Source organism: Podarcis gaigeae (assembly GCF_964106915.1).
Source record: "Podarcis gaigeae genome assembly, chromosome: 4".
Lineage (NCBI taxonomy): Eukaryota > Metazoa > Chordata > Lepidosauria > Squamata > Lacertidae > Podarcis > Podarcis gaigeae.
In genome coordinates, this window is record NC_139677.1 from 79,486,930 (window position 1) to 79,505,934 (window position 19,005).

Below are 19,005 nucleotides of genomic sequence, written 5' to 3' on the forward strand. Positions count from 1 at the left end.
TTTATTGGTTGTTGGGTTTTTTTAATGTTTTATTGGGTTTTTTTTTAAAAAAAACAACCTCATGCAGTATTGGCCTTTTCATTTGTTTATTGGTTTGCTTGATAAACTACCATTTACTTCCAAGATAATATCTATATTTCTCTTGGGGGGAACCTCTGTAAAAATGCCAGCATTCTCATTAAATGTGTCACATAGACAACTCAGAAAGACTGGAGTCAATCATTTTTTATGGCGTAAGCACAACTCAGACAATGCCTTATCCTGACAAGCATCCATCATCGAGGATTAATTGTGATTTTCAGCGAACAGTTTAGCATGTGAGCTACAGCTCTCTATCAACATCCAGTTGGACTTTACAGTTTATTTTTAAAGCATTATTCCAGATCAGAAAGCCGCCCTGTTTCGTACACAAATCTGCTAATTTCCCAGGGAAGCTGGTCTACAGTGAGGTACAGTCAGAAAGCTAGAAAGGGGGTGGCAAGGAAAGGAGTTAAAGCAGGCATAGGCAAACTCGGCCCTCCTGATGTTTTGAGACTACAATTCCCATCATCCCTGACCACAGGGCCTGTTAGCTAGGGTTGATGGGAGTTGTAGTCCCAAAACATCTGGAGGGCCAAGTTTACCTATGCCTGATTTAAAGCGAGGTAGGGACGTGGGTGGCGCTGTGGGTTAAACCACAGAGCCTAGGACTTGCCGATCAGAAGGTCGGCACTTCGAATCCCCGCGACGGGGTGAGCTCCTGTTGCTCGGTCCCTGCTCCTGCCCACCTAGCAGTTCGAAAGCACGTCAAAGTGCAAGTAGATAAATAGGTACCGCTCCAGCGTGAAGGTAAACAGCGTTTCCGTGCGCTGCTCTGGTTCGCCAGAAGCGGCTCAGTCCTGCTGGCCACATGACCTGGAAGCTGTACGCCGGCTCCCTCGGCCAATAAAGTGAGATGAGTGCCACAACCCCAGAGTCGGTCACGACTGGACCTAATGGTTAGGGGTCCCTTTACCTTTACCTTTACCTTAACATAAAACTGGCAAAAAAAAAAATGGAGAGTGAGTGACAGGGTGGCCGGAATTAATTGATTAATTCTAAGGGTCCTTCACTGAGATTCCTTATGCATACCAAATTCAATTGGCATCAGCCTATAATCTGGGCTCTCTGTATGAGTGGGCCTCAAAGAGGGTGAGAGGCAGGAGGGGAAAGGGGGGGGGGTTCCCTATTTGCTGCATTCTGAATAAACCAAAATAAACTGTTAAGTCCAATAGGTAAAGGTAAGGTTTCTCTTAGTTTCTCATATATCCAACTTTGAGTTAAGTTCATTTTGCATCAGTTTGTGATATTTGTTTTAAAAACGACGTGTGAAAATTTATTATATATGCAGTTTATTACACAATTTCTCCTAATAAATCGTTTTGCAAACATTCCCCTAATTTGCATTTCTTAGTAGGTCATTTTCACAAAAACATACATGTGGGATGTATTTTCCTCAAAAAATTTAATTTTATACACATTTTTGTTTGAAGACCTTTATCACAAAATGAGAAAAAGTGTGAGTTTTGAAATGTTAGTCTTTCGTTTCCTTCAGGAAGTGTAAATTAGGTAGGTAAGCACTGAAATGCAAAATAAATGCATCTTCCATGACTGGGGTTGAAGCAAAATCTAAGCTTGATATACTTTTGCTTTCAAGCCAGGCTAACTCAAAGAGCCAAAAAGCCCACAGATCCACAGTGGGAACAATGACCTCTAATAATGAACTTTCAGCAACACCACAGAGCTATGTTTCTACACAATACTTTGGGAAAGTCATGACAGTTCAACTGGTTTGAAGCTACCTTAAACCTGTAGCATAATTATGTCCTGAGCTGCCTTCGTTTGATGTGGGATCACTACATTTTGCTAGCATTTTTAATGGGTCTGCTCTAATGCCTTAAACAGCAAGCTGACATAAAGAAATCAAACAGATATGCTTTCCCCAACAATGCAGCCCCATGGCAACAGAATATCTACCTGCTAAATTTCTACATTTCAACCGTCTGTTTAAGAAGCAAGTATTAGACCAGGGGTCAGCAACCTTTTTTCAGCCGTGGGCTGGTCTAACAGTCCCTCAGACCATGTGGTGGGCTGGACTATATTTTGAAGGGGGGAAAAGAATGAATTCCTATGCCCCACAAATAACCCTGAGATGCATTTTAAATAAAAGGACACATTCTACTCATGTAAAAACATGCTTATACCCGGACCGTCCGCGAGCCAGATTGAGAAGGCGATTGGGCCGCATCCAGCCCACGCGCCTTAGGTTACCTACCCCTGTGTTACACAGTCACAAGAGCCACAAGAACCCTGGATTGCCATAGGAAATCCAAATAGCATCTGTGAAAACAATCTTTTGGTCAGGGCTGCCAACTTGAATAAAATGTTGGGGGGGGGGCATGACACAGTGTGCACACACCATTTGAATGGCAATACCCATCAAACTTGGGGGAGCAGCCCCCTCAAATATTTTAGGGGGCGAAGGGACCTCGGCCCCTAGGAGTTGGCTCCTTTGCTTTCATTTAAGCAAAGATTTGCTTATTAATCTCTTATGGCCTTTACCTCTCCCCTTTATTTTTCCTCATTAAAGGCTGTATTAGAGATGCCACTCAGGAGCTATCACCACTAATTTGCTCCCTTCTCCTTTCTTAACAGACACTGTTTGCAAGTTGCCCTTTACCCATGTTCAGAGAGACAACCTACTTTCTGAAAGGAGAGGTATGGGCTTTTTAAAAAACCTTGTTTGACAGCCACATACTCTGAAGGCCTTCCTTCTAACCCCAAATTTCTAAGGGACAAGTGTAGTTGCTCAGTGATTAGGAAAACATATAGTGCGGCTGGTCCAAGGCACTCCCTTATTATTACTTCACAAGTTTCATGATATCCAGTGATGATAACAAGTTTTGGTGGAGAACGCCTTTGCTTCTGATTAAAGTCGCACAACCTGCTTGCTGCCAGTCAAAACCTCAGCTTGACTTTGGTCTCTTTCCCTCTGATGTGATAATAGAGTTGCCAGATCAAGACCCCAAAGTGCTCCTTGTAGCTCAAAGGGGTCTGAGATGGCAAAATCAATATTCAGTGTCTCCCACTGAAAATCAGTCAATGAACAGCTCTCTCCAATCTTTGTCTATTTCCAGCTGTAGAAAGCAAGACTAGTTTGTGGGAAAGCTGCTGAACTGTTGAGTAAAACTATTGAGACAGGAAGTACCACTGTTGCCTCATTGCTGCAGAGCTTTTAAATCGGGCATAGGCAAACTTGGCCCTCCTGATGTTGTGGGACTACAACTCCCATCATCCCTAGCTAACAGGACCAGTGGTCAGAGATGTTGAGAATTGTAGTCTCAAAACATCTGGAGGGCCGAGTTTGCCTATGCTTGTTTTAAATCCATCCCCAAGGCTTCTGGGTCCAAACCTGGCAACTCTATGTAAAGAATGGGTTACACTATTAAAATGATACCTCGTAAACTCTCTTTTTAAAATACAAGGGAAAGGCTCTGTAGAGTTCCTGCTGTTGTTTGTTTAATATTCCAATGGTACATCCTTTACTTTAATATGGAGGAAAATAACTTGAAATTAGAGAAGAGAAGGTATGTTCGTTAGTGCGATAAACATATTCTGATTTTTGTGTGCCATGAACATTTGAAAAGTGAACAATTCCTTAATTTTGCTCAAGTATCTGCAGTCAGTACTAGTGCACCAGCAGATTCCTACTTGTTTCATTTTGGTATGTTGTAATGGCAGAATATATATTTTGACTATAGACTGAAATAAGATAAATTACAGCACAATGGCAGAATCATACATTTGGTGGGGGCTTATAGGCCAACTAGTCCAAACTTTTGCTTAAAAGAAGAAATCCAGAATTAGAGCCCCTGTTTCAACATCGACGTGCTCAAAAGTAAGTCTTGGGTAAGCTTGAATGTCTATAGACTGGCTTTAACAAAGTCCATCTGTTTTACTTTAGATGCAGTCCTGCCATCAGTTACATGTGAACAAATCCTGTTTTATTCAATGGGGTTTATAAGTTCCTAAGTGGGTATGGAACTGAAGCCTTTGACTATACAGCAGACTGCTTAGTATCTCTCAGATCTTGAATATATGAATTACACTAATCTTCTAGATAGACCAGTTTTGCATGTATGTCATGCATAAAGCCTCACCTCAATGAAACCTGTTATTCCTTAATAACTGTTATTTCACAACAACAGATGGGAACTAATTGTGTGATACTTGTTTTAAACAATGCCAATCAATGAACAATAGGATTATATATGAGATTGGCTCTCGCCATTTCCCATCACAAGCCCCAGAACATGAATGTGAATTACCTTTTTCCAGGTGAGGTCAACGTTCTCAGTCAATAGAAGGGACCAGGAAACCAATCAGTTCATTTTTCCCCATTTAAAGGGAAAGACCATCCAGCCACCAGTATATCTCTGAACCATTGCAGTTCAGAGCATATTCAAACACAGGCAAAGAGCAGAAACAGAAATAGGATGAGTGATGGGGCCTCAGAAGGTAAGCAGCAGTAGGAGGTGCGGCATTTGTATCCTTTCTTGCTGTTTACTTATTGCTATAACTAACAGTGTGTGATCTCTAGGATGACACTCTTGAAAACATCACTGAAATCCCTGCCCAGATTTCAGACCCTGGTTTGAAAAATGTCTGTCACAAAATGGCAATATGAATTGGCCCCAGTGGGTTTGAAATCACAAGTCTTCACCTGTCTAGAAGAGCTTATGTTGTAAATGTCAGTGCAAGACACCTGACATGGGATGTGTAGCTCAAAACCTCAGGGAAAACAACTAACCTGCTGCCAAGTTCCTGCCACACTTTCATTAACAGTGATCCTTTCTTGTGGTTGAGATACAAGTGTGACATTTTTGTCTAATAAGCAGAGAAGAGAGCTCTTTTCAGGTCCATGCCGATAATAGTAGGTACTTGGCTTTCCACTCAGGTACCTGCATTTCAAAAAAAGAGCAGCAGCAAGCAAATATTAGGTTGTAATACTCATAGCAGCTCACTGCTTAATCCAAATCTAAATTTTCAGTATTTACCAAAAAGACATTGCCTTGATGTGTGTGTACACAATTGCTTAAGATTTACTGAACCAGATACTAGCTGAGAACATTTTCCCACATCAACAAGGTTCATTGCAGGGAGGAGGAAGGCCTGTTGCTTTGGCATGGAAGTCGTTGAATAGGGAATTGTTTTTTTTTTATAGTAAGTCATTTGTCTTGTCTTTTTTTTAATATAATTTTTATTAACAGGCCAATCAAATAACATTAATTCCAAATCACATTAGTTCCAAATTATACAGCCAAATTTTTAAAAATTTTGTTGGGGGTACCCATACTTCAAGCTCCGAAAGGGATCCAAACTTCACTCTTGCTGCTGCTGCTTTAATTAAACAGTTCTATCAGTTCTATCCAGATAGTCTCTTTGTTATTTTCCTCATCTTCTTGTTGTTATCATACATTCCTTTCTTTGTGATCTCTGATAATCTTCACAAGCGGGTTGCAAACAAACATATTCTGTGTGGGTTTTACACTCTCCAATAGTCATATCCCATAAAGGACAGACGCCATTTCCACACCTCCGTAAAAAACATTCCCACAGTCTGTCTGTTGATCCACAGGCTTGCCAATCTATATCTCAAGGGGACCTGCCAGGTCAAGATCACATTTCGATAACCATACATTCACATTCCGATGACCCTGGTCCTCCTCCCCCTCGTCCTCCTATGGGCAAGCCTGTCTTAACGAAAGTCCATTTTTAACTGCGTCATAAAACTTTCTTTCCATTCCCTGATGTTTCCACCAGTCCTCTCTTTGATCAGTAATTCATTTCCACACAGTTCTTGGCTCCTGCTTGTGATTAGTAATTAGCAACGATTCTTCTCTCTGGAGGGGAGGGTTATTGGTACTCACATAAGACAAAATAAGAAAAGTTTTTTCCTCCCCCCTTTCCATTTCACTCCACCATAAAGGTAAAGGTAAAGGTACCCCTGCCTGTACGAGCCAGTCTTGCCAGACTCTAGGGTTGTGCGCTCATCTCACTCTAGAGGCCGGGAGCCAGCGCTGTCCGCAGACACTTCCAGGTCACGTGGCCAGCGTGACGAAGCTGCTCTGGCGAACTGGCACCAGAGCAGCACACGGAAACGCCGTTTACCTTCCCGCTATAAAGCGGTCCCTATTTATCTACTTGCACCCAGGGGTGCTTTCGAACTGCTAGGTTGGCAGGCGCTGGGACTGAGCAACGGGAGCGCACCCCGCCGCAGGGATTCGAACCGCCAACCTGATGATCGACAAGTCCTAAGCACTGAGGCTTTAACCCACAGCGCTACCCACGTCACTCCACCATAAAAGGTAAAGGTAAAGGTACCCCTGCCCGTACGGGCCAGTCTTGACAGACTCTGGGGTTGTGCGCCCATCTCACTCAAGAGGCCAGGGGCCAGCGCTGTCCGGAGACACTTCTGGGTCACGTGGCCAGCGTGACATCGCTGCTCTGGCGAGCCAGAGCCGCACACGGAAACGCCGTTTACCTTCCCGCTGGTAAGCGGTCCCTATTTATCTACTTGCACCCGGAGGTGCTTTCGAACTGCTAGGTTGGCAGGCGCTGGGACCGAGCAGCGGGAGCGCACCCCGCCGCAGGGATTCGAACCGCCGACCTTTCGATCGGCAAGTCCTAGGCGCTGAGGCTTTAACCCACAGCGCCACCTGCGTCCCCACTCCACCATACCAGTCTTTTAATGATGATTCTTCACTTGATTTATTTGTCCAGCCCGTCGCTCCGCTCACAGAGATCCCATTAATCAGCAGTCTTTACTCCCGATCTTCACTTGATGTATGTGCATTAGCTTCTTTCCAATTATATATTTCCAATTGTATATTTCGTGCTAATGCGAACCAGTGCGTGATTAGAGACAGCGTCAGGGAGAGCCGACATCACCCGAGGGCTTCGTGCCAAGTGTCCTCACCCCCTTCTTTCGATTCCGGGGGTGAATTATGGACACAGCTGGCAAGGCAGTCCCCCCATTCCCTGGGGGGGGGGGCAAGGGAGGCTGCATACTCCCATCACAGCCTCTTAATTATCTCGTGTGGGTCAGAGAGATGTTATTGTTGGCCATCTTCCAATGCGCCCCCTGGTGGCCCCCTCCATTTGTCTTGTCTTTAAGGCATTCTTTAAATCAGGAATGGGGAAGCTGGATCTCTCCAGCTCCCATCAGCGCCAACTGGCACAGCCAATGCTCAGGGAGGATGATGAAACATTTGGAGGGCCACAGGTTTCACATCTCAGATTATGTGTTTGTAGGAGTAAAGCACACTTTATATTATTTATACAGTAATTAATGAAGTACCACCTTCTGACACATGTACAACAGATTTCCCCAGTCCACACCCACCCACCCTGCCATAGCCTCCTCAAAGCAGCTAGGGAAGACGTTAGAGGATCAGGATACCACAGATCTTCCTGTATTTTGAGCATGGGCACTTCCTATGGGACACCAGTACACTTCCATGGTCACAGTCCTACTGATTCATGCAAAGCAGGGTGTGGAGCTGCCCTTGCAGTGGCTGGGATGGGGTGTGGAGAGACAACTGCTAGACCCTCATTGCTAATGGGCAACACAGGAAGAGCAAGTGCGGGGGATATAGCAGGAAGTGTCCCCCGCACTTCCTGCTATATATAGCATCAGCCCAATAGCTCAGGAGTGTGAAATATTTATTATGACTATTTATTACAGCTGCACACACGGAAGGGAATGGATTGGTTTTCTAGGGGAGGGATTGATTTAAGAATGAATAAATGTGCTTTATTTATTGGGGGGGAAACAACACAGGAAGAGCAAGACAGAGCCATTAACCCTACAAGATACTGCAGGTGACTGATGGGTCAGTCCATGAAAGACCCAACAACCAATGCTATTGGTTTCTGGCTGTGGTGCATACTGGAGATATCACACATTGGGCCACTTCCCTAACCCTTTCATCATTCATCCAGTACATATGAATTTATTAAATTTGGATACTGCCCTTCATCCAAATGTCTCAGGGTGGTCCACAGCATAAAAACACAAGCTAGAAACACAAAATACATAATAAAAACAACGTTTCATCAGTTGCAAGCCATCAGTAAGGTAGTGCCTCTTCCCTTCTACACAGTAAACTTCTAGAAGGAGCCGTGCATGAGTGTACAAGGGCTTGGGTTGCTGGATGTCTGGCTGGGCACAGATTGGCACAATTGTTGGATGGTGGCAGTGAACACCTTGCATGCTCTGCAGATGTCCTTGGATGCCTATTTGGTAGTCCACAGGCTTTGGTCCTGTGCACTCTGCACACACAGGGCAGGGCTGGGTTGTCCCTGGAGTTATTTATTTGATATTTTCCCCAGGTAGTTTAAGTACTTGCATCTTAAGGAAGCTTAAGCCAAGCAAAAGGCTGCTTTTATAAGAGAAATGTGCACTGCAGAACTTTCCATATTCCAAATAATACAGTAATGGTTCCTTAGTAACAAAGATATTATATAGGACTGTAAATAAGGTAGAATTTAGTCAGGGCTAATCAGCAACTATTCAGCTCCTGAGTAAAGACAACATTAAAGCTTATTTAATCCTTAAATGTTCCTCTCCTGGTTCACCAGGGCAAAAAAGGTCCATTTAGGAACACACACAAACACCCACCCACCCACCCAGCTGCTTTATACATATATAGTATTGATCAAAACAAATAAGCACAACTGTTACCTGCACAAAGATAGATCTACTTGTATGCTAAATGAATGCAGCTTCTGCCACAGTTTGTCCACTGAATTTTTCTATCATTCCTCATAAAGCACAGTAGATTAATGATATGTTCAATGGCCCCAGACCTTCATTTTTAATGTGGCAGGTTAAGACATGAACAGTTTCAACGTCAATAACCAAAATGCAAACTGAAGCAACTCAGTTATCACAATGTTAACTTTAAAATTGCAGCGAAGCAGAAGTTCCCAGAATTCTTAGATTAAAACTGATATGTACTATGCAATACAAGAAAGTGACCAAAATTGCAATCGGATTGTTAACACAGTGTTTAGAGTGTAGGTTTATTATATATTATTATCATTAGCTAGAGTTGTATCCCGCCTTGCTGTCAAATGGTGCTCAGGACAGTCAACAATAATACCAATATAATAAAATACAATGAAATAGCAATAAAACAAATTGCTTTCCATACAAGGCATTCCAGCTTCAATCTCTGGTATCTCTAGGTAGGCGATTGAGAGCAGTTGCTGGTTAGAGTAGACAAGGCTGAGATAGATGGACTAATATAAGGCAGCATCTTATGTACCCTTTCCCAACACTGCTAAAATATTGCAGATGGCAGGGTGAGAGTGAGTGGCTTGCCTAAGGCCACCTGGCAGAGGAAACATTTGACCCAGGCATTTCTTGATCTTAAACTTTATGCTACAGCAGTTCTAAGCATCTGCCTTGAAGTATGACATCCATCTTGTTACATACATAAATAAAATAAAGCACTGGAGAGTTGGCTTTGATCATTCTGTTTTTGGTGTTTCCCAGCTAGAAATACTCTTTGGTGTCCCATGCTGGCCCTTGCTTTAGACTAGATTTACTTGGAAGAGCTCTCTTGTTTTGGGTTATTCCCGAGAGAAAGCGAAGCTATTTTGGTCTTGCATGCTTGATCTCCTTACGGAGGAACTTGCCATTGGTGTAATTACAGTGTACAGCCTAACTAGATATCACACAGGTGTCAAATTCTAAAACTGTGTGTTCCTCAACCTGCTGAGTCATTGTTCTGGCACCGGGAATCTTTCCCCCTTCATTGACTGCTAATTATTCATGTACAGCATCATAAAGCATTGTGCCACTATTACTATACAGCTCAAGCTGGTTTATCCCATTTAACAACCAGCAAGGGATTCAGGAGCGAGAGAAGTCATTAGGATGGGATTTAAAAACACACACACACAAAGGAAATATTTTCTTCCAAGCAAAATATGCTGAAATGTGTGTCTCTAAATTTATAACTGGTATAAACAAAAAATGTGAGAAGCATAAAGGTGTCATAACTTCATCGTCAGAGAAATTGCTTGGAAGCCTGCAGTTTGGAGCCAATGGGATGTTATGGAGAGTGCCAAACCTAAAATTTAGTAACTAATAATGATAATGTGGGGCATTATTATTTGTTACTATTGTATATATTTTTGTGTTTTTATATGTAAACTTCCCTGTGATCCTTGGATGAAAGCCAGTATAGAAATGGATGATGGCCAGCACAGGAATCTAATAAATAATAAATAACTAAGACGGTCTGGGTTCAACAAGGAATGAAAGCAGATGGCCTTGGATTGCCATTATCTCTTACCTAACTTACCTAAAATGGGATCGATAACACCATTATGGATTCCTGACACCCTTGGAGGAAGGATGGGATCCAAAATGTGGATGGATACTTCTGCTGTGTGGAAGAAAAACTTCAAGCAGATTAGAAATAATTATGTAATGCCGGCATGTAAATTAAGTACTCAAACTGCAATCCCAAATGCACTTACCTAAGGATAAGTGCCATTTAGAAAGTGAATAAGGATCCATAGGAGTAGACAACTGTGAGTCACTTGTCTAATGCTGCCATGTCAATCACCATTTTTTTAAAAATTCTTTTTTTTAATGCATGACGCTCTCACACATATGTACCTTTCAAGCATTTGTTTCTGACTGTTTCCAGTAACATGTTCAAGAGTGACACACCAGGCTGATTTGGGAACTAATTGACTGAAGTCCTAAGGGAAAATCATCACAATAAAATCCAACCTCACATCTGGAAACTAGGTCAGTTGATGCTCCTGTCAGTTACTGAGTGAGACCAGTGTGTGTGTGTGTGTGTGTGTGTGTGTGTGTGTGTGTCTTGGAGTCAAGAATTCATAGCCTGTATTTCCCATGAGGCAGAACAGTGGGGTCTTTCATGTTGGGATGTGAATAAATGCTAGGAAAGGATCTATTTATTAGATGTTATTATGGCTCAACTGTGAAGGGGGGAGCTTGGGAATTGGGAGACTGGTTGGGAACCTGTTTGGATGAAAACTTTTATTTAATCCATGCCAGAGACGAAAGTGGGGCTCCTATACCCCCCCTCATTATAAGCCCCTAGATTTGTATCTGAACCCCAGAAGTATAGGTTTGCTAGTATCTCTAGCATTTAATAGAAGAGTGAGTTAGAGCATTTCCCCCACTTATTAGTATCTCAAAAAAAAAAAAAGACATAAAATTGGTAGTTGTCTTTACCTTCAGAACAAATAGATGATCTTTCTGTAAAGGATACTTTTGTGGCCTGATCTTATATGAGTTTATTCAGAGGTTACGTCCCATTTTGTTCAATGGTCCCTCCCCCGCCATACACACAATGTCAGCGTGCACAGGATTACAGCACTAGTTCCCATGTCTAGATTGGTTTGAAGATAATGTGAGCTAAACGTTCCCAGGCTGAGTGGCACTGATGCTGGGGGTTATTACATAAGTGCATGACTACAAGCATCTCAGTCTACGTTACTGAGCCTCGTCAGGGCCAAGTCACATGACTGCAGGCTCATGGTAATCACACCAAATTCCTGAATGTGTCAGCTCATTGTGTGCAGCTGAGCTGGCATATGCAAGGTTAAGCTTTTCATAACCCACTGCAAACTCTCTCTCTCCCCCCCTTTTAAAAATGGTATTTGCTGTGTTGCAAAAGCTTAATCCTGTTCATGGCAGAGGCTGTGTTACATCGTGGGGCACCCATCCCATGACCTCAAACACTATTGATCTCTGGCCCTGCCCTGCTTTGAATGGGACCTGATCTCCTTGCATTCTTCCCACCACTCGCAAATTCAGGACTTAGATGACCTTTACACAATAGCCATGTAGTTTACACTATCCATACTGGGATAGCATGGATCAGGAAGGAAATACAATCATTTTACAGGGCGGAGCATGAGATTCCCTATAGGAATCCCACCCACAACAGCACCAGACTTCCTGACAGTAGAGGTTTGGCAGGAATCATACCTGCCTTCTTTTAAACATGGCTTTAAAACATTGTCCTTTGAAATGTGAATTTACTTTTAACCAGCCAGTATTTATTTTGCTGATGTGTTACTGATGTCTTCATTGTCTTAACTTGTATGACTTATACTGCATATATATATATGAATGACACGAAAGTGTAGTTTATAAATATTGCATATAATAGGAATACGAGAGCGTCATCAGTCTGTTTTCATTGGCCTCTTTCCAATGTTGCAAAGGCAGCGGCGGAGGGAGGTGGCTCTCAGAAAACAGGTGACTGACGGGAGGGAAAGAGGAGGATTTGGGGAGGAGGCAGATGGAACTGTCTGGGAGTAAAGGGGACATTTGGAGGATTGAGAGGGAATATTGGGTGGGGGGACAGAGGTAGGTGTGTGACAATTGTAGTCTGCCAGTGCTGGAGGAGGAAGAAATCTGGAGCGGTGGAGGAACTCAGGAGGAGACAGGTGGAAGTGGTTGGGTTAAAAGGGCATTTGCAGTGCTACAGAGGAGCAAGAAGGGGGATCAGAAGGAATGAAGGGGAATATGTGTCAGAGGCAGGTAGGTTCTGGAGAAGGTTGTGTCTTTGATAAATGGCTGAAGGAGGTTTAAAGGAACAGCTGTAGAAGAGAAGGGGTGTGTGTGTGTGTGTGTGTGTGTGTGTGTGTGTGAGAGAGAGAGAGAGAGAGAGAGAGAGAGAGAGAGAGTCCCCTGCTGTGAGATTTCATATTTAGGCTAACTGTTGCACCACCTCTGTGACCCTCTCTCCTCCATATGCTTCCCTGCTTCTATTTTGTAGTCACAGAGAGTGGAAAACTGAATGAGTCACTTCAATGCATGGAAGGGAAGGAGGATCACATTTGACGTAATGCTAAAACGTTGCATATTCATACAGATCCCTATAGGCACATGCTCAATAATTCGTCGCTCTTATAATCTCTAAAATCAGGGGAGATGCAGTGGGGGAATATTGCACATACTGATGGATTCATATAGGGCTGTTTTTAGATTGGCTTTTACTGTTGCAATTTCTTTGAGTCTGACTTGGGCAGGAAAACCGTGTCCTATGTTTTTCAAAGACACAGAGATTTGTGCCTTAGTTTATAGGTTGAGTGCAATCACTCCCCTAATTCTCTATGAACACATTCAAGGAGCACAACTGTTTCACATCACATATCATTGCTGGAAGCCTACCATTTAGACCTCTATAAACCAAACACGATGAATATAATGGGCATTCCCGCAGAGCCAAGGTAAAGTAGTTTATATATGTGTGTGAGAGAGACTGTTGAGAAATGCTCCAAAGAGATCATTGAAAAGGGCAGATGAATGCCTGGCATTCTCATTCAATACACCTTTTCCCTGCTTCCAGAGGGCCGCTACCATTTTTTTCACCTAAAGAGCCTCCGATAATGGGGAAAAAACATATCTATCAATAGAGAAGCGCATCTTTGAGCATGCAACACAACTACCAAAGATTCAACTGAACTCCTCTGCAAAGTAAAGAGGTCATGTAAGTTAATTATGTCATTTCCTTTCCCATTTAATAAGAAATAAAGTTGCCATGGAGACTGACTAGATATAGAATCCCACTTTCATGACTAAAACAACTATGAGGAGAGAAGTAGGTGGAAGCACAATGCTTGTTTTGCACAATGCAACAAAAAGAGCGAGCAACCTCTAGGACCTTTTCAGAAGGCACAAAGGAAGACATTGGGGGTGGGGAGACTTTTCAGCACATGCAAGAAGTCTATTATCTCTGGCTATACTCAGTCTTACTGTTTCCAGTCTGGAATGATAAATAGTGACATACTATCCAAGGCACATGTTTTAAGATGTGGGCAGATATCAGAGTTTCAGCTATTTCACCATACAAAAAAAACCCTCATCCAGCTAACCAGTTTATGTATTCCCACCCCAGAAATATCCATTGGCTAGTGTTATGCTGAGATCTGCCCTCCAATTTCACAAAGCTTTCTTCCCTTGCAAAAGATGCTTTCATTTTTTTCCCATTCCTAACTCTCATGGCACATAGAATTGTAGAGTTGGAGGGGACCCCGAGGATCATCTAGTCCAACCTCCTGCAATGCAGGAATCTCAACTACACCATACAGGACAGATGGCCACGCAGTCACTGTTTAAAAAGCTCCAAGGAAGGAGAGTCCACGTGCCGAACGGCAATATCTTCAGTTACAACATTTGTTGGTGTTTATTTATGGACCATCTGCTTTGAGTGCTTCAGCATCTCCTATATTGTCGGAGGAAATTATTGTATCCTTACAGAAAGTCAAACCCATAACTGTTGTTTATAAATGCTTAATGGACCTTTGAGGAACTTAGAGAGTTGTTGAATAGGGAATTAGAAGTATTACACAGCCTTAACAAAATTTGCCTTAGAATCTTTATCTTTAGGATTGAAATTGGGACTGTTCCAGCAGAAATTAATATTATGGGTATAGTGGACTCCACAAGATCTGTATAGAAAGGCACTGTCCATTGCAGATAGATTCTGGACATTAGGGCTGTCATAAGTCCGGGAAGTGGGTGGCGCTGTGGTCTAAACCACCGAGCCTCTTGGGTCTGCCGATCAGGTCAGCGGCTCAAATTCCCACTATGGGTTGAGCTCCCATTGCTCTGCCCCAGTTCTTGCCAATCTAGCAGTTCAAAAGCATATCAGTGCAAGAAGATAAATAGTGGGAAGGTAAATGTCATTTAAGGGACGCGGGTGGCACTGTGGGGTAATCCACAGAGCCTAGGGCTTGCCGATCAAAAGGTCGGTGGTTCAAATCCCTGTGATGGGGTGAGCTCCTGTTGCTCGGTCCCTGCTCCTGCCAAACTAGCAGTTCAAAAGCATGCCGTGCAAGTAGATAAATAGGTACTGCACTGGCGAGAATGTAAACAGCGTTTCTGTGCGCTGCTCTGGTTCACTGACCACATGACCCAGAAGGTGTACGTTGGCTCCCTCGGCCAGTAAAGCAAGATGAGCGCCGCAACCCTAGGGTTGTCCGCGACTGGATCTAACGGTCAGGGGTCCCTTTACCTTTACCTTTTAAATGTCGTTTCCGTGTGCTCTGGCTCTTGTCATGGTCCACCGTGAACCAGAAGCAGTTTAGACATGCTGGCCACATGACCCAGAAAGCTGCCTGTGGACAAACGCTTGGTCTGAAAGCAAGATGAGCGCCACAACCCCATAGTTGCCTTTGACTGGACTTAACCATCAAGGGATCCTTTACCTTTTAACTTTTACCTTATGTGTGGTCAATTGAAAAACTTTTGGTGTGTCCTAGTTTTTACTTGGTAGGTGTAATGCTGAATATGCCTAATGGAGCTACATGATGAGGGCTAGTCCAGTGATATACTGCATTCTTTTTGGTCTGAAGTGACTGTCCTTAAGAAATTTGCATTGGTGAAATCCTCAATATTTGCAGACGCTCATGATCTTTTAAACTATATTCCCACAGTATGGGGTTTAATGCCAGGATAAAAAAGTGGATTTTGCAAGCCCTTATGGCCACTAAGAGACTTATATTTTCAGCCTGGAATGATAAACACCTGTCATCTATCACACAATGGCCTGAGGAACTCAACGCCTTGGATACATTTGAACATATTTCTTCCAGAAATCCACTTCGTGTGGGTTTCTATTGGGACACCTGGAGGGCTTTTATTAACCTTTATGTTTAACCCAAGATGGATGCACTGATTGTTATTGCACCCTTAATGTGAGCCGATGGTGGTGTTATTATTATTCTTTCTTTTTCTTCCATTCATTCTCTTTCCTGTTCATTTTTAACCCCTTTCCCCGTTTTCTTTCCCCTTTGTTAAATTTGCAAATAAAAAAATTAATAGAAATAAAATAAAAAAGAAAGAAAATGCACAGGATTTGGGCGTATGTGCACACTAGAGTAGAGCTCATTTAACTGCGGGCCTTTGACAATAAAGTAATTGAAATTATTTTAATTCTTATCATTCGTGTCATAGAGGGAGTCAAACGTGCTTTTTTCATTAAAATACGTGAATGATTAAATGGACTAATCCATGCATTTTAAAATAAAATTAGTTATTGGTCTGCCAGCGATCTTTGCAAAAAGTTAATAAGAGTGCCAACATTCAATGAGATTAAGATGCAGATTATATTTCTGTTGGTGTAGGGAAAAGATCTAACACCCACTCAGAAGACCCACTGGTTAAATGGAGCTTATTCCCAAATAACTATGCATATGCATAGCAGGGGTAGCCAATGTAGTGCCCTCCATATATTATGAAATTCGATTCCAATCATCCCTAGGTTTCATGGACTGGCTGGGTACAAAGGAGGCACCAGCTGGGGAACCCCCAAGGGAACACCGAGGGGAAGAACGCTCAGACCCAGGGGATTGGTGGTGGGATGATGATGAGTGGTCAGTGGGAGGAGAGGGAGCAGACTGGGAGGATGAGGTGTCAGAAGCTGAAGATGTAACAGGGTTTAGTGAGTAAGGAGAGGCTGTGGCAGAGAGCAGTCCAGAGGCAGAGGAAAAGTGGAGGCTGGAGAGGAGTGGGGCCAAGAGGCAGAGATCAGGCAGGTTGCTGAAGAAGCCAGGGAGTCTCCCCCTCCTGCTGTGACCAGCTCCCCTCCCCTTTGGTCTCCCAGAACACAAAGAGGAATGAAGAGGGCAGAGCAAAGAGAGACAAAATGAAGGAGCCTCAGGTTGCTTGGGAAGGACTTGAGGGAGAAGGAATATAGTTGTGGGAAAGTGGGGACCTTCAATCCTCGCAACTGCCTCATTGGGACAAGATGTACTGGCAAGAGTTACTGGGCTCCTTAGGCCTGAGCTGTTTTGTTTCATGGAATAAAGAGTTAACTTCGCTGGCACCTTGTGAGTTTTATTACTGACCTGACCCTGGCGCCCGACTCTAATGCTAGGGTTGATGGGAATCTTAGTTAGCAGCAGTGCTTTTTTCTGGGAGAAGAAACCTTTTTTTTTTTTTAAAAAAAGTTTCTTCTTTAGCATGGTGAACTGTCAGTTCCATTGCTACCCCCCAATGGCGGCCTCATTTCCTGTCACGTTGTTTCCTGAGTCTCAGAAGGAAGCGAGCGTTTAATGAGTGAAGTAGGAGTCGGAATCTAGCGTGGTGATTGGTCAGTTTTGTTGTTACCACCTCCAATGGCGGTTTCAGTCCCTTTCCCGGTGATTTTCTTGAGTCAAAATGAGAGTACCCCTAAGCATTTGTTTAGGAAAAAAAAAAGCACTGGTCAGCAGTATCTGGAGTATGTAACATTGACTGCCCCTGGTGTACAAGATTATATCCAAAATCTAGGGGCCATCATCATATATTTTAAGACCAATCCAAGTCTTCCCATGCTCCCAGAGCTGGAGCCAGACACAATAAAGAGTTGCCAGCTGACTCAGCATAACCTTCAGGTTTTCAGGATGCCCAAAAAACAAAAACTGCAAAAAGAAAACCATGAAGGGGCAGAAAAGAACCCAAACTGTTTTATAATAATAAATGAATTTCATGGAATGTTTGTGTGTGTGTGTGTGAGAGAGAGAGAGAGAGAGAGAGGGAGAGAGAGGGAGAGGGAGAGGGAGAGAGAGATTGCCAACTGGGTGAGAGTGTGGAGCAGAGTGGGATGGTTGGAACAGGAGGACATGAACACAGAGGGTTGGATCCAGAATGAGTCATGTTTAGAGTAGACACATTGAAATAAAAGAGTTAAGCCTTAAGTTAGAACATAGGAAGAGCCTGCTGGATCAGGCCAATAGCTCATCTAGTTCAGCATCTTTTTCTCACAGTGGCCAGCCAGATGCCTGAGAGAAACCTGCAAGCAGGTTTCAAACACAAAATCACTCCCCCCCCCCTGTGAACTGGTATTCAGAAGCACTGCTTCCTTCAACTGTGGAGGTAAAGCATAATCTAGTATCCATCAATAGCCCTCTCATTCATTCATTCATTCATTCATTCATTCATATATTGTATTGTAGGTAAAGGGACCCCTGACCATTAGGTCCAGTCACGGATGACTCTGGGGTTGTGGCGCTCATCTCGCTTTATTGGGTGAGGGAGCAGGCATACAGCTTCCAGGTCATGTGGCCAGCATGACTATGCCACTTCTGGCGAACCAGAGCAGCACATGGAAATGCCGTTTACCTTCCTGCCAGAGCGGTACCTATTTATCTACTTGCACTTTGATGTGCTTTGAACTGCTAGGTTGGCAGGAGCAGGGACCGAGCAATGGGAGCTCACCCCGTTGTGGGGATTCGAACCGCCAACCTTCTGATCGGCAAGCCCTAGGCTCTGTGGTTTAGACCACAGCGCCACCTGCGTCCCTTATTGTATTGTATTGCAGTGTATTAAAACATATGCATACACATATGTATAAATAGATAGATACACACATGCACACCAGTCTGCATCCTCCTAGGGGGAAACAATATTTGATAACAGGCTTTTAGGGGCATTAATTAAGCTGATTTAAATCCAGCTGGCTGAATCTGTTTCGAATGTCATTATATTTGCTTTGAATTAGAAAAAAAAGAAGACAAGATATGCTTCCACTGTACACCCTCGTTTCCATTGACAGGCAGAGACTTTTTATTTTTTGTGGCTTTTCCCTTTTCTGTTTCCGAAAGCACATGATCATCCAGTTTTGCCCTCCTATTGATAACATTCTGAAGTGGCTGCAATTCTAAGCAGCACACCTGTCGATGCTATGTTTGCTTTTAACTGAAGTCCTGTTAGTCTGCCAGAGATAACATGAACAATTAAGGATGCACAAATGGATTCTTGGGAAAGCTGAAGCTGGGACCGGGCATCGGTTAAAACAACCAAATTAGGTGACCTTGAACAAAGCATTTAGAGGGGAAGTTTCAAAGAGATGCCTTTGAGTGCTTGGTGTGTCTCTCTGTGTGTAAATAATTTGGCAGGGCAGCTTAAAATGCTCAGAAAACAAGGTTACTCTTCAAAGC

The 19,005-nt window shown here is 43.2% G+C and overlaps 1 protein-coding gene and 1 long non-coding RNA gene across 2 annotated transcripts in view; one reads left to right on the top strand and one right to left on the bottom strand.

The window, feature by feature from the left end:
• Window positions 1-19,005, bottom strand: part of LOC310843240 (cilia- and flagella-associated protein 337-like) — a 1,288,916-nt gene that overhangs the window by 118,617 nt on the left and 1,151,294 nt on the right. The window lies entirely within an intron of this gene.
• On the top strand, window positions 12,390-16,125 carry LOC310843935. Its single transcript, XR_014563798.1, has 3 exons — window positions 12,390-12,619; window positions 13,431-13,571; window positions 14,094-16,125. It is a non-coding gene; the product is annotated as an uncharacterized lncRNA (long non-coding RNA).